At 40.1% G+C, this 13,967-nt stretch overlaps 1 long non-coding RNA gene across 1 annotated transcript in view; it reads left to right on the top strand.

The window, feature by feature from the left end:
• The window catches only part of LOC132397748 (uncharacterized), a 151,688-nt gene extending 138,154 nt beyond the window's left edge, over positions 1-13,534 (top strand). The window contains exon 3 of the long non-coding RNA XR_009513436.1: positions 12,181-13,534. This is a non-coding gene — a long non-coding RNA (uncharacterized LOC132397748). The remainder of the gene's footprint in view (positions 1-12,180) is intronic.
• Positions 13,535-13,967: the final 433 nt, after the last annotated feature.

Genomic DNA, 13,967 nt, shown 5'->3' with positions numbered 1-13,967 from the left:
TATTTACATCCTACCAGGGCATCACAAATTGTGCTATAGCCAACAACTAACTTTTTGAAATGCTTGACAATGGGAAATACAGCATCAAAGATCTGTGAGATAATGATTAGATAAGCTAACATAGGTTAGGACACTGAAAGACATCATTCTTCTTGTAAAAGGGCCAGAGAAAATTTACTTTTGCTTGAGAGAGCAGAAAGGCCTAACACTCAATAGAAATAGACTATCTCAGGTAGTGCTGCATTCTGTCAGTACTATGTTGAAGAGTTATATTAGATTATGCACTACTGTGCCTGGAGTAGGTCTAACAATATATCTTCAATATTGAGAATGCTGTGCACTCAGAGGGTGCTATGACAGAAAATAAATCAAAATCATTAAATATCTCTGGTGGCACAGCTGTGTTAACCAAGGGTGTGCAGACAATGCAGGAGAGAAACAAATCTGGTATTTGGCCTCTGCTGGGTAGCTGTATTCAACTAAATTGCCACCTATAGTATTACAGCTGGTCCCATTATTCCTGGAATAGAATCCTAGATGCTCTCTTTTCATTGATGCCCCAAGATCTTCACTAAGAATAAATGCTTGAAGATCTGTCCGGATCATTTCCAACTTCCATAGCTCCTGTAACCAACTGTGGCAGAGGCTGACACAGAGGGAAATGTACAGAGGAACAGAAGATCCCAGAAGAACACACTCAAGATGACCCTTACATTAAAGGGATAACACTTTTGGGGGAAAACAATGAAAAACAACTGTTGGAATAATAATTATATCACAGAAGTATTTGGAATTCATAATCATTAGCATTGATCTCCAGTTCACTTGGAAACTTCTGGGATTTAATGAATGTAAGGGTATGGATTTTTGCAGCTTGTAAATATTCATTTGAATAACTGTTGAATACCTGGTGCAATAATATAATATTTAGGATTGTTTAAGGCAGATAGATCAGAAAATTAAAGAATTGGAAAGTCCTCAACATTATTTGAAAATGTTTCAAAGCTAAACAGGTTCTTGACTGATATTATCAAGTTTCACATAGTGTGAATAAGACATAAAAATAGTAGATGACTGGGCATTAGTTTGTGACCATGCTGCGGTAAAAAAGGTCAGAGTAATGTTAGACGTTTACCTGTTTACAAGTTCTCCTGCCCCCACTGACTGCAAGCTGAGTATTTTATTTAATGCTGAGATGATTCTTTGACCCTGTAGCTTTCTAATCACGAGGAATCTATCCACATGTAATAAATTACCTGTGGTAACAGGCAGCTTGACCACTGTCCACATCTGCCATTAAAATTCTAATCCAGGTTTCTGCCATCTCCAGATATGCCTTCCCACATCTATTTTTAGTAAATTTTAACTCATCAAAATGTTATTGTTCTGCTTCAGACCTGCATCAGTTCCTCATCACACATCACCATTGTCCTTCTAAACCATAATGATTCTCTGTTCTCTATGTTTCCAACTTAAATTTTTCATTCTTCTTACTGAGTATCCTCCTCCAACGTTTTCCCACCTCTCCTTCCCCTAATTTTTGTTATTTACTCTGGTCTTTCAAGCACTAGCTTCCTCCTTTCCCAAGCATATCAGTTTTCTGATACTAGTCTCCTCCATGAAAATCCCCATTTATGCTATACATACACACTCTGCTTTGTGTGCGTCCCAAGGTATGGAAAGTTCTTAATAAACCCTTCATCCCTTCCTTTAAAATCCTGACTGCACTTTGTCACCTAAAGTAATATCATCCCTGTTTTAATTCTTTCCTATATCATCCATTCCGCTTATTTGTAACACTTTGTGACATATAAATTGGGAGCAGGAGTTGACACTCGGCCCCTGAGTCTGCTGTGCCAGGCAATACTGATTTTAAATTTAGTTGTATAATTTGGTTATTACTTCAGCTCCATATCAATATACCTCTGCTCTACTTAGATATATCCAAAGACTCCTTCTACTGCTTTTAAAGAAGTTAACTCCAATAACTCGTAATATCTGAAAATTATTTGCCTCAATTCTGTCTTAAATGGGTAACCCATTATTTATTAAACAGTGGCTCTTAGATCTGAATTTTTCTGCAAGAATAGCCATTTTACCACCATCAGAATTATCGAGACCCCCGAGAAGTGTTCAATCATCATCATCATCTCTCATTCTTCTAAAGTACTGCAAATACAGTGAAGCCTGTCCAATCTTTCATCATATGATCATCTCCTTATTCCAATTAACAGTCTATTACCATATTTAAATATTATGTAAGTGCTAGTTATTGCTATTATACACATGCACCAATAAACCTGTCAACTGGAAAATGAATATTGCACTTAGGCAAAGCTTTACTTACTTATTTCATATCAACTATGACACGCAAAATTATTGAATGAGTTGTTTGCATTTATTGGATTAACTGTTAGCAAGTTAATATTTTCCTGCAAAAGTAGCTTTGCACACAGAAATGAAATACGCCTGTTGTACCTCTGTGTTTTTATCTTTATACTTGTAAACTGATAGAAGCTAAACTCCTTTTAGTGCTCATCCTTTCCACTTCTGATCCCTTGATAAAGGCCGGTGTGTGTTCCCTCAAGCGTCCCTCCTTGAAGTCCACATTCAATTCCCTGGTCTTACTGATGTTGAATGCAAGGTTGTTGCTGTGACACCACTCAACCAGCTGAACTACCTCACTCCTGCACACTTCCTTGTCATTTGTTTGTTGTGTGTCATGTCCTGTGATGTGGGTGAACATGATCTTTCTATGACCATGAATGTTCTTGGCAACCTTTTGACAGAAGATAGAACCTTCTTCTGGGCAGTGTCTTTACAAGATGGTTGACCCCAGTCATTATCAATATTCTTCAGAAATTGTCTGCCTGGTGTCAGTAATCACATAACCAGGATTGTGAAATACCCCAGCTGTTCATACGACCTATCCATCGCCTGCTCCCATAGCTTCATGTGGACCCAACCGAAGGGCCTAAGCAGGTGCTACACGTTGCCCGAAGGAGACCTGCAAGCAAGCAGAGTGAAGGAGCGTCTTACACCTCCTTGGGTAAAGACATTACCCCCACCCCACCCAGAATAGGCAAAGTTCAAAAAAATAAATTAGAGAATGCAAACTAACTTTAAATTTAAAATGTATGGGCATCAATTCCATTAGAGGAACTTCAATAACCGTCATGAGATTATGGGAATTTATGTATGTAGACTGCATCATGTTCCACTAGTGCTTGGTTATGTTCATTATGTTCATGGTGCTTTTCATCATGATCCATAACAATGAAGCCAAGATTCTACCACCTCCTTTAATTCAATGTTGGCTTTAATTTACTGAGAGTGAGTTGGTTAACAGCACAGCAAAGCTAATGAAAGTGTGAATGTTTTTCCAGTTTATTCCATCACTGGAAGTATGAATGCCAAGGTCAGATGTGTCTTCATCCAAGGTCACCTGCATGCTTACTTAACAGCTGAAGTCTCCTGATAATAATCAAGAAACTTTGAGGCCAAGGATAACATTCCCATCAGTGTTCTCAATCGGATGACATAGCTAAGCACAGAACAGAACTTATTCCAGAAAATTCCAGCTCGGAATATCTCTGTATTACATTGTGCATTTACCATTGAGCCTTCAGGGAAAATTAAAAGCATCCTTCAATTTACGGATGTACCAACATGAAATGATTGAGCTAGATAACTTTTAACATTTGAAGTTTTTATATTTTTATATCCAATTGCAGTCATAAAACCAACGTTAGGTGGAATTTCTTTCAGCCAGAGGATGGTGAATCAGTGGAATTTATTGCCACAGATGACTGTGGAACTAATTGGGTATATATAAAGCAGAGGTTTTTAGGATTTTGATTAGTAAGGGTTTCAAAGGTTATGTGGACAAGGCAGGAGAATGGGGTCAGAGGGAAAATAAATCAGTCATGCCTGTATAGTGGAGCAAACTCAATGGGCCAAATAGATAATTCTGCTCGTACATTTTATTTCCTAAGCAAATTTAATGCCCAGACTTGGATTTCAAGAGCTTCTTTGGTTCTTGGAGCTCTTCCTGATGTTAGAAAGAGATGTAATTCTGTTGACATCTGCAGAGAGTTATTTGCTTTGTCTTTCTTCCAGTTTCTTCCCTTTTGACTTGAAGAGTTTGACTCCAGTAGGGCAAGACTGCCCCCTAGTACTCATTATTGAACAGTCTCTGTCAATTGGAATGAAAGCCAACACTTACTCCCAAAAATAATCATCCATTAATGGAAGCATGTGTCTGCCCTCCTTGACAAGGATACAGATGCTAACTTTAGGAGAAATATGGGCCTTCTCTTCCCAGTTGAAGATGCTAAGAGGATTGTATCACTGATAACTCCATCCCAGCTGTGATCAATGCTGTTGAAATGATGCAATTATTCTGAAGATTTGTATTTATTCTTTTTTTTTGCATCTGAACACTGCTGGAAATGGTAGTGTTTTTTCACAATTCTAAGTGACTTTGGTAAGTTAGTAGAGACTCATCTTCTTGAACTGTTGCATTTCTCCTGATGAGCTACAGGTCTTTCTTTGCACCCGATCCATTTGCCCTTCTTGTTTACAGATTTTGCATTTTTGGGAGTTGCTGCATTTGTAGATGCTGATGATGATGGACAAAATACCCGTCAAGCAGACTATTTTATGCTGGATGGTGTTAAATGCCTTGAATATTGTTGTGACTGCAGTTAACCAGGCAAGTGATGAGAATACTATTTCATTCCTGCTTTTGTACATTGTAGGTGGTGGAGTGGCTTTGAGGTGTCAAAAGGTGAGTCACTTGTTGCAGGATTCATAGCCTCTTATGTGGCCATGTAGCTACAGTACTAATGACAATTGTACATTGCACAATGTAAGACAGAGATATTCAGAACTGGAGATTTCCAAATAAGCCCTGCTTTGTGCTTAAGGTTTTGGTAATGGTGATTCCCTAGAATGTTGATGGTAGGGTTTTCTCTGTTGGCAATTTTTATTGAATAGCGAAGGTAGGTAGCTGAACCACCTTAGCTGAAGGTTAGTGCCTCTGAGTTTACTTGTGGTGAACGGTTTGGTCTTGGTGACAATCCATCTCTTTAGTGGTCATTAATATAAATAACTGAATTATATAAATTCCCAATTATAAGCTAATTTAAATTCCACAACTGCCATTAAATTCCAGTTTACTGAACTATAACTCTAGTTTGCTATTTGTTGTAATCTGGGATATTATATATTAAAAAAAAAACCTGCCTTAGGTCACATTAGGAGGTAGCAGGCTTGGTGCTTGGCCAACAATCTGGGATTAATGTAAAATGTTAAAGGAAGGCAAAAAGGTTTCTGCTGGGATTTCCCAAAGTGTAGAGCCTCTGAAGAGGGTTACCCAGAGGCTGAGTGCAAAATCAGGGGCTTGAAAGAAACCAAATATGGAGAAATAAAGAGAATTTTGAATCCTAACTGTTATTTTATTATCCTGGATGTCCTAATGTTTGGAAGAACCATGGTCATATACTTGTTCCATTAGATGGCATGTTGGAATATTTCTGGTTATTCTTTCTCCTAGGTCAGAGCCTGTCGATGGTTTTCCTGAAGTGATAGATGGGTGTAAAGGGGCAGGTGGAGCAAGTGTGCATGTGGATAATCACTGTGGGTTCTTCTAGTGTTTATTTTTTCCTTACAGATTTTACCTAGGACTTTTCTTTGGTTTATGGTCTCTGGAACTGACATGGACATGGCCCGTGCTTGACATTTTCAGGTATTATTGTCCGACCGACAGTCTGTGTTGTTTATAAATATTGATAGCTCTTGTAAATTGTTTAATGGGAACCTGGATTCAAGTGCTTAGCCCTCTGCTTTACTCACTTGTAGCTATGGTTGTGTGGATAAGTCAACTCCAATTATCCGTATTTAAGTTTGCTAACAACACCACTGTTGTAGGCCGAATCAAAAGTGGCGATGTATTAGCATATAGGAGGGAGACTGAAAATCTGATCGAATGGTGCCACAATAACAAATTCTCATGCAACATCAGCAGAACCAAACAGATGACTATCAACTACCAGGGGAAGAAGCTGGAGCTGCTTCATGAACCATACCTCATTAGGGGATCAGAGGTGAAGAGGGTCAGTAGTTTTCTTTACTTTTCCTGTAAATACCTGCAAGAAAATGTATCTCAAGATATTATATGGTGATGTATATGTACCTTGATAGTGCATTAAGCTTTGAATTTTGAGTCATTTCGGAGAGCTTTGGCTCTGCCGTGTGTTTCGCATAAAGGAATATAGATAAGAAGATGCAAACACGGGCACAGATCTGTTAAAAGAAGAATCCAACTAACTGGAAGAATCATTTTATGCATGACATGAAGGATGTGCGGGTTTCCCTCAAAATAACAGGCAACTTTTAATTGCTGCTTTAATTTGTGACCTTGCTCATGGTGTTCCTCTCTTGTTGTATGGCATTTGCAAAGGAAAGGAAATTAATGGCGTAAGTCACATCATCTCATTCTGACAACATGTTATGTATAGGGAGTGATGTCTTTGCCACAATCCTGTTTTCTAAACCTCTTTGCCACTGCAATTCACTGCACTAGTTGCTCACTGGCACTATCTGTGACCATTCTCCATCTGTGAAGCAGCTAGTGTCTGCAACACATTAACAACGCAGGGCATCAACATCAAATCTGACAGTTAAAAAAAAGATGGCATCAGTAGCTATTTTTCTTCACCTGCTTGCCAAGGATATTAATGTTTCTTGTGAGTGGCAAGTTTTCTTGTGAGGTCCCCTTGAAGCATTACACTATATTAAGAGTTTTTTTAAATATAAATGTTGATGCTTTTATTTGTTTTGCTATTTTGGTTGGGATTTGTTAACTCAAAACAATCGAATTAAGTTTGAAGCTATGATCTCTACTTACGTCAAGTTAGCAGGTGTACAGCAGTCAGGAGCATGCGATTTATGCAAACACAAGAAACTACACATACTGGAATATGGAGCCACCAACAACCTGCCAGAGCAAGTCAATGGATTGAGAAGCATTTGTTGGAGGAAAGGAAGGTCAATGTTTTAACCTGAAACATCGACGGTTCCATTCCTCCCTCAGATGCTTTCTGACACGTTGAGTTCCTCCGGCAGATTATTCGTTGCTCTGTGCAATTTACAATGAGGGTTCCAAATAGCTGAAGTGACATTTTACAAAGTGTATCTGATTATATGTATTAAATATCTATGAGTAATGTCTGTGATTATGTGGGTGATTACTATTACTTTAAGAAATGACAGGAGGCAGGTACTTTAAGCTCAGGTCAAGATTTCTCATTGAAATGGTAGTCCATGGTACCACAATACCACCTTTTACACAATGCCAGATCTGCTCCCTCACAGAACACCTCTAACCCATGGCACTTACGATTTGTTCTGCCACCTGAAGGTGGAGTTCTGTAAGAGGCAGATCTGCAGGCAGCTGTGCCTTTCTACAGAAAAAAGAATGCAAACCTTATATACTCGTATCTAATCAGCACTTAAACTGTGAGTTATCGCTAAAATACATAACATTTCTCACACTTCAAAAAGAAATTTGTAATAAAATCTCAAAACACACAGATAAAATAAAGGCAGGGAATTCAGATGACAGCTGGATGTGTGTGGAATTGGAGATAAAAGTCTGACACCTGTGGGATTATATCACATTGTATTAGCATGTAAGAGGAATACCCTGCTCTCAGATTAAGGGGCAAGTCATTTGACCCCCACAGGCAAACCCTTTGCAATCAGCAAGGCAGTCCTTTAAACTTCAAGCCAGCAGGTCTGCCACATGCGTGGAATGGTTGGTGTCAGGTATCAGCAGTGAGTATCAGGTGATGAAGTTGTGGCAGCATCCCGCTGCTGTCCCTGGGGAAGTGAGTCAGGGACAGGCTGAATGGTGATGGAGGATCCCAAAACACAGGTGGATGACAGCCAATGAATCCTGAGCTCTCCTGAAACAGATGGGAAGTAGTCTTGGAATTCAGAAGACCCACACTCTTTCTCAGTGACAATGGAGAGCCAGAACCATTTGGGTTTTGTTAACACTCTTAGCTGCAGTAAGCAGGAGGGTTCAACTTGTGATTCATCAGCTGAAGAGTGAATCGTTTGGATTAATATTTGTGTCAGGTTTGTTCAATGAATGCAGTTTCAAGTTCAATGACACACTCTTACTGAACATTTGTTTTTGCATATGTTTGAAACATGCTCAATTGATAGTTCCACAGAACATAGAACAGTTCAGCACAGGAATTTTCTTCTGCCCACAATGTTGTGCTGAACCTATTCAACTAGTAATCAAATAACCAACTAAATTAATCCCTTAACCCTACACGACATCCGTATCCTTCCATTTTCCTCACATTCATGTGCCTAACTAAATGTCTCTGAAAAGTTCCTATTGTATTTGCCACCCCAGGCACCACTCTCAGTGTAAAAACTTACCCCACGCATCTCCTTTGAAATTACCCCCTCTCACCTTAAATGCATGCCCGCGACCATTAGACATTTCAAACCTGGGAAAAGATGTTGTCTGTCTGCTCTATCTATGCCTCATAACCTTATGAACTTCTATCGGATCTCCCCCTTTGCTTCTGTTGCTCTAGAGAAAACAACCCATGTTTATCCAACCTCTCATTATAGCGCACACCTTCTAATCCAGACAGTATCTTTGTAAGCCTCTGCTGTACACTCTCCAAAGCCTCAATATCCTTTCTGCAATGGAGTGACCAGAACTATATGCAATAATCCAGAGGCAGTCTAACTAGAGTCTTATAAAGCTGCGACATAACTTCCTGACTTTTGACCTCAACTAATAACCACCCTAACCACCCTACCAACCTGTATAAGTACTTCCAGGGAGCTGTGAACTTGGATCCCAAGATCCCTCTGCTCATCAACACTTTAAGGGTCTTTCCCTTAACAATGTACTGTTTCTTTACATTTGACCTACCAAGGTGCAACTCTTCATTTTGAGTTGGTTTAAACTCCACCTGCCATTTCTCTGCCTGCCCCTTTCTGTAACTAATCTATATCCCACTCTATTCTTTGCCAATGATCTACACTATCCACAATGCCCCTAACCTTCGTATCATCTGCAAACTTGCTAACCCACCCATTTTTCTTTCAGTTCACTTTTGTACAACGCAAACAGCAGAAGTCCCAGTGGAACACCACTAATCGAGGACTTCCAGTCTCTTCAATCATTACCCTCTCTCTTCCATGGGCAAGCTAATTCTCAATCCAAATGACCAATTCACCATTGATCCCATGCATCTTAATCTTCTGGATGAGCCTCCCACAAGGGACCTCGTTAAATGCCTTACTAAAATCCATGTAGGCAACACCCACATCTCTACTTCCATCAATAACCCACATCACCTTGTCAAAAAACTGAATCAAGTTAGTAAGACGCAACTTGCCTGCACAAAGCCATTCTGTCTCTCTATAAATCCCATCTTCAAGAAATCTCTCTAGAAGCTTCCCTACCACTTATGTGAGAGTCACCGGTTTATAGTTTCCAGGATTATCTCTGGTTCCCTTCTTGAATAATGGAACAACATTAGTTATTCACCAGTCCTCTGGGACCTTACCTGTGGCTAGAAGGAAGCAAAGCTATTGATTGAGGCCCCAGCAGTTTCTTCAGCTGCCTTTCTCGATAACTTGGGGTATATCCCATCAGGACCTGGAGAGTTATCCACCTTAATGCTCTTTAAAAGACCCGATATTATATCCTCCTCTACTTTGAAATGCCCTAGGATATTAATACTCTTGGCACTGATCTCCCTATCCTCCTCATCCTTCTCCTTGGTAAGTACTGAACTAAAGTACTCATTAAGGACTTCACCCATATCCTACACACCCAAGCAAATACACCCCCTTATTGTCCTTGAGTGATCCCTACCCTCTCCCTAATTATCCTCTTGCTCCTGAAGTATGTATGTATTGAATGCCTTGGGTTTCTCTTTATTCACACTTGGCCAAAGGCTTTTCATGGTCTCTCTTGGCCTTCTTAATTCCCTTCCTGAGTTCTTTGTAACATGGTCTTTGCATATTCTCTTCATTAACAAATAGTTTCTACTGGGTGGTCTACTGTCCTACCGATACACAGTTTGTTTAGCTGGCTGTACATCTCCCCTAAGCATCACCAGATAGCAGGAACCTGGTGTGAGAAGAAAGAAAGGAGGGAGGAACTGAGACAAACAGGATTTCCTTGATTAGAACTGGCATGGGTTTCATGAGCCAGTGGCCTACTTCTGTGTCATAGTAGAGTAAGAAACATTTGGTAAACAGTGAGCTTCATTTGAAAATGATACAGGTAAAATAATCCTAGATAAAGCATCTAGTTACTTAAAAGTTTGTATAATTTCATACTCAAAAGTCCCACGTTACATACCTTTGTATGAAGGACCTATTAAATTCTAAATTTTTCTTTTAGACATTTCTCTCACACTGCTGATAGCCAGAACTCCCAGAGTTCTGTAGTTGCACCAACTCCCCAGCACTTCCAACCAGTAATAATTTTTAAAATTCCCAGCAGTTTGGGACCATTGTGTGTACTTCAGGTAAATCAGAATGTACAGCCAAGACCAAAATGAGTAGCCCTAATCACGGAGAGAGGGTTTTTTAAAAGGTAAGTTAAATGACACCAACTATAAATGTGGACAGCACTTTTAAAATGCAGCCACCAGCAGGCATGCTGGAGATGTAATTCCTTCAATGAAGGCTTATAATTCAACCTATATAATGACATCCATATGCAGTACATCAGTAATCTCAGAAAGTTCAGTATATAAAAAGCACTTGAACTGATGTAGAAACACAGTAATAAAGTTCTATTCAGATTAACAGACAATCTAGAGGTATGATGCACTAGTGGACTGGGATGTGAAAATGTTCAATTTCACATTATTAAGTTTCTTTTTATAATAGGGACAACCTCATATATTTCCCACTGCATTTTTATTTACTGCAATAAAATTAATTATCAGGATTTACTTTAACTGTGTAACCAGACCATACAAAGGCATATTTACAATACCCCAAAAAGAATTTTTGGTGTACCTTGAAGACATTGGAGTTCAGAGTACATTATTCAGCAACTATAAGCCTGAATTTAATCTTAATTACATCCCTGGCTATTCCATTGCAACTATTCAGAACTCCTTGTTAATAATGTTTTATGATCTATACTTCTACCTGTACCCTCATCATTTCTAGTTTGGATCAGCAGTAAGACCTCCTCAGTCTTTTAATGTTAAGCTATCTCAATTTGCATTAGAAACTGCTGCAAAACTTCAAAAGCTCAGGCAGCATTTTTTATGTTTCTGTGTTACACGTTGCATACAGATAAAATTTCTGTATTTTCTTTGCAGAGAGCAAATGGGTAGCCCTCCTCTTGTATCTTTTTGAACACTATGTTATCTTTCTTCAAATATAGTGACCAGAACAGGTTGCAATATTTTCAATGGGAATAAAAAATTTTGTAATTTGTCTCAAGATTCCATTCTAAAATTGGTATTCTGTTTATTTGTTTATTAAGTTGTAAAACCCGAGAATATAGTTGCCTTATCTATCCCAGAGTGATAAATTTCACTCATGTACCCATTCAATATTTGTCACATGCTGCAACCCAAGGATTAATGCCACTTGTTTTAATGGTACAAGGGTCATTCTAGGCAGGATGGTTTTATACTTTTGGTAGCCATTTTGTGTCCTCGCGGGTAACTGTGAACTGATGACTTTTGCTATGTAGAGGATTCTGCCAACTAGCTGTGTCAGCAGTAGAAATGAAGCTGTGCTATGGGCTTCACTTTATCAGCCTTGTATACTATGGATGGCAAGTGATTCATTAGTTTTATCCAATATGTGATAGTTGCAGTTAATTTCACAGTAGTTTTGCAGATGGTGGAGGGCTGGCTGTTGTGGCAGTGGGAGTGGAGGAGGGTGGAGATGGTGCATAGGCCTATGCTGTGTTTAATGGTAATGCAAGATGACTTCTGCTTCAGGCATATGAGCTCCATCCAGTTCTTCTGTTCCCTGGGACATCATATGGCTGCACAATAGATATAGCAATTGAAATAGGAGAATATTCAAGATTCAAAGATTTAAAGTACATTTATTATCAAAGAATGTATAAATTATACAAGATCTGTCTGCTTACAGGCAACCACAATGCAAGAAACCCAAAAGAACCCAATTAAAAAAGAAAACCAACATCCAATCCGCAGTGAAAGAGAAAAATACACGAATCATGCAAACAATATAAGCGAGCAGCAGCATTCCCAACCAAACTGAGTCCTTGGGTCTGAATTCCCGGAGCAGCCTGGAGTAGGCCATAGCTTCAGTCTCAGTTCGTCATACTGGCGGGGCAAATTGCCACGAAGCTTGCAGATACGAATCCCGGCAACCGGGGCAGTTTCACGTACTCAGCGTCACGGAGGGAGGAGTGAACATTGTGGGACAGTGAGCAAAATCACCCTGACTCTCACCTCTGGTCCCGACATCCTGCCTTTCCAGTCTCTCTGGGCCAGCATTTAAATTGTCCAAACAGCGGGTTGTGCCTTGTATTCAAATCCAGGCTCCGCCGCAGCAAAATGCTCCATGCCACACGGAGCAACAATTCACTCTGGTTTCATCGATCAGCCTGAAGCCATTCTAGGCTCAGTGCTTAGAGAGGTCCAACCTCACACCCAGGCATCAAAACTCCCCTGCCTCAACTTCTCCTCTCTGAAGTGTTCACTCCAATTCTAACTGCATCGATTTTGTAACGTACCAGCATGACTCATCCCTCAAATTCACTTTGCCTTTGTTCGCCTCTTCATTATTTGCAGTGTGTTATGAATGCACCACAGCTCTGAGGGGCCGAAGGGTAGGGGGGAGCCCCCTCCTTTGTGAGAATCGCAAGAGCATTATTAGGTTGAGACAGAGGACCCAGGAAATGAGAGAGAGAGACATGGCCATTGTCTCCTGGAGACAACGTTTGTGGACTGGGGTCTATGCTACGTGCAAGCCCTCGGGCAAAGTGGGCTGGTTGAGAGAGATTGCATCACCCCAACCTGATTGACATCTACTACCCGGCGAGTTAAGATAAAAGGGGGGGGGGGCTGTAGGGACAGCCCCTCAGACGCACCAGAAGAAACGCTAGCGATCCCGTAATAGCGGGAAGCCATTTGAAGGAAGCCACGTGCGTTCGGTTCCCTTGCCTGGGAGCTGGTGGCTGGTACCACGGAAAACAACTTGGAACTAACAACAGGGAACCAACTCCCCCCGACTCAACGGATTGGCCTCATAAAGACTTGGGCAAGTTTCAAACCGTCTCTCTCTTAAACCCAAAGAGCTGCAGCTTGAAGGGACAGTGACTTTTATCTTTCCATCGGACAATACAATATCCCCTAGACAAACGTTAGAGTTGCTTAATTGATGATTATTATTATACCCGCGTTTTTAGATTGAGTATTGACGATGTATTGAATGTCTGTATTAATCTTATTTTTGTGCCCCTTTATAAATAAAGACGTTTAAAAATAGTACCATCAGACTTCAACGGTCCTCTCTATCTTTGCTGGTAAGTGACCCAGTTATGGGGTTCGTAACAAGTGAAAGCTTGCTACAATTTGCTTCAGGAAAAGCATTTTTAATGATGATTTTTGACGAATTTCTTGCCTTTTGCACTACCAGTAAGCTGTCGCTTGCCTTCAATAGCACCTTCTTAAACCGGAAGTTTGCTACAGAACAGGCCATAGCAACATGAACAACAAGCTGGAGGAACTCAGCAGGACGGACAGCATCCGTGGAAATGAGCAGTCAACGTTTCGGGCCAAGACCCTTCATTGGGACTCATTGAATAGGCCATGTACTGCCATAAGACAATTTGGTTAATAGGTTGGGAAATCTGTCCATCTGATTTTGCTAAAGATAGTTTCAGAAGGATGAAGACAAACACTACCAGT

Source organism: Hypanus sabinus, chromosome 8 (assembly GCF_030144855.1).
Source record: "Hypanus sabinus isolate sHypSab1 chromosome 8, sHypSab1.hap1, whole genome shotgun sequence".
Lineage (NCBI taxonomy): Eukaryota > Metazoa > Chordata > Chondrichthyes > Myliobatiformes > Dasyatidae > Hypanus > Hypanus sabinus.
The sequence above is the reverse complement of the archived record's forward strand: the minus strand, read 5'-3'. Positions and strand labels throughout refer to the sequence as shown.